Source organism: Solanum verrucosum, unplaced genomic scaffold (genome assembly GCF_900185275.1).
Source record: "Solanum verrucosum unplaced genomic scaffold, falcon-dt-bn FXZP01000110.1, whole genome shotgun sequence".
In the NCBI taxonomy this organism is placed as follows: Eukaryota; Viridiplantae; Streptophyta; class Magnoliopsida; order Solanales; family Solanaceae; genus Solanum; species Solanum verrucosum.
In genome coordinates, this window is record NW_026020370.1 from 1629332 (window position 1) to 1632209 (window position 2878).

A 2878-nucleotide genomic window follows, 5' to 3' on the forward strand; every position below is an offset into this window, starting at 1 on the left:
ATGTCTAGAGTGACATTTCCTCCTATGCTAACTTCCGCAATGAAGCTTTACACTACCCGATATTCATCTTGGTGGGAGAGATCCCATGGAATGTTTCTTGAGGATAATATGGATGTTTTGGTGGAGAAAGCTGGGTCAAACTTTGTTATCCTTTTAGAAGACAAAAGCAAGATATCGAGAAAACACTTTCAAAGTCAAGACACCACTTGCTCCCCAACATCAAAGTAAGAAGCTTAAGTCATCTAAGGCATCTAAGAAAGAAGTTGTTTATACTTCTATTGATAAAGAGAAATGTCCCCAAAATCTTTTCTCTAGTAAACGGGACTTTCAAGAAACAAGCAAAACTAACAAGGATCGATGTTGGAAGAGGGAAATGGTTGAATCATCTAGGGCTGAAGTTGTTGATTTAGGAATCGTAGAAGTCCAAAGTTTCGATAGTCCTTCAAGATCATTGACAATTCAGAGTGATAAAGTTTTCTTTCCTTCCTTTGTTTGGATCTTGAATAAAATGACTTTGCTAACTTGCCCTTTTCACTTGTAGGTCAATGCTATTGGACATTCACTAGGATCGCCACGTGAAAGGACACAAGTTAGCTATGAGTCTACTGCAATAACAAGGCCTAATGCAAAATCAATTTCAAATACCGAGCATGAACAAAAAACATCATCTACTTCATATGACCAAATTTTAAAAGGGTTGACTCCTAATTCAAATGAGCTTTCTCGAGTTCTTCCAAAGAATAATGGAATTGTGAGTGTCTTAGAAGGAAAAGGTGTTGTGTTCAACCACAAAAGGAAGTACATCTTGGGCCTTTGGGAAGAGATTTGTGGAAAACTTTCCAGAACTTCTCTAGACAATATTTAATCTTACAAAGATGATATTTATGAGATTTTTAAGTAGATGAGTGAGATGAATTTATTAGATCTTTCACCATTGAATATCTTGGTAGATTCTCTTTTTGATCATACTACTTCTTATAATTTTGTTGACAAGGTGCATGAAGATAAGAAGATGGAGTTTCTTTTCAATGTCAAAGAGTATCTTGAATTGTTTAGAGTAGAAGAGGGTGAGAAGGCAAAACACGTTTCTTCTAACAAGAAATCGCTAGAGAAGGTTAAGTAGAAGCTAGAAACTTTACAAGGAGAGCGAGAAGGACTTGAAGTTGTTTTAGAAGTTTCTAAGAAGAATGTTGAGGAGATTCAAGCCAAGATTCTAGCTACAGAAGATGAGATATCCTCGTATGAAAATATGAATTTATCAACGCACGAAGATTCAATTCATTTAGAATAGAAAATAGAGTCCTTGGAGGCTAGTCGTCAAGATTTGACCAACTACAAGTTACGCTTAGATTAGGCTTTTCTTTCTCTTTCCCTTTTAAAAAAAAAATTATTTAGCATTTGATTGATGTTTTAGACAATTTTATGGTGATAAAGTTCCTTCCTTTTTTTCTTGTCTCATATCATGCATTTTATTGTTTTCTCCATCTTAAATTTGCTCTTAAATTTTTAATTTTTTTTACCGCAAGCTTTTAGTAATTCAAAGTCATTCCATATTTTGAATGCCAATAAGAATGAACATAGTGCAAGTTCCATATTTTAAGTTTCCACATTCAAACTTGACTAGTGAAATTTTGTGGAATTTAATGCTTCAACTCGAAACAAGTTTTGAGGACTTTAACTTGCAAATTCATAGAATTTGAATACATTGACTTGCAATTTTATAGAACTCGAAGAATTTTTTTTTGCAAACTTGGTTGATTTAAGAGTCTAACATGAAAACTTGTAGGACTTATCTTGTTATTTTGTAGAATTTGAAGATTTAAACTTGTATACTTGGCTAATTCAAAGACTTCAATTCACATACTTGGCTGAATTTAAAGACTTTAAGCCTACTTTAACAAAAGTCATATTTTATAAGGGTTTGCCCCTTCCATTGACCCATCAATACTTCGTAAAAGTCTAAAGTTTGATGAGACAGAAGATAAAGAAAATACTTATCGCTTTGACTTTCATGTGACAGATCAAGTGGGAACATGTGTTTTATTGACACTCATGCAACTGAACTTAGAATATGATTATAAGCTCTTACGTACCTCAGTGAAGAGGATCAAGTTACAAAGAAGTTCTTGGAGAGTGAGTGTTTTTTTGTGCTGTACACAATTTATACTCTTGCGGGCCAAGAGTGACATGCAATTTAGGCTCGTACCTTAAGGAGCATCATCTTACTTCAAGGGTAGTACCTCTTTAGGAATTTTGTATTAATAGGATCGATCCTTACGCCATTTGCAACAACAAGCTTGTAAGCACCATTTGCAACAACAAGCTTGTAAGCGCCATTTGAATATGCTTCTTGTACGACATATGGTCCATCCCACTTTGAGGTAAATTTACCCCAGACATGTGCGAAGTAATGATGGGTCTTCTTACCGAAAGAACTTTGTCTCAAACTTGGAATCACCTTAAGCGAACCTTCTTATTGAAAGCACGAGATAGACGAGCTTGATAACATTCAAGGTTTTGTTGGGCTTCTAGTCTCTTTTTATCAAATTTTTCTAACTCAGCAAGACGCAGTCGGGAATTTTCTTCTTTAGTGAGCCCTTCTTTAATAGCAAGTCTTAAGGAAGTTATTTGACGCTTGAGTGCTAGGACTGCTTCAACTCCAAAAGCAAGTGAATATGGTGTTGCTTGAGTTGGTGTGCGGTATGTTGTCCTATATGCCCACAAAGCTTCTTCCATTCTTTCATGCCAATCCCATTTGGACTTGGAGACAACTTTCTTTAGAAGGTTGCATAAAGTCTTATTGAATGCTTCAACAAGACTATTGGTGGCAACATGATAAATATAAGATTTATGTTGCTTAAAGCCAAAGAGATCACAA

The 2878-nt window shown here is 35.1% G+C and overlaps 1 pseudogene; it reads left to right on the forward strand.

The window, feature by feature from the left end:
* On the forward strand, positions 1 to 865 carry LOC125838320 (uncharacterized; annotated as a pseudogene).
* The last annotated feature ends 2013 nt before the right edge of the window (positions 866 to 2878 follow it).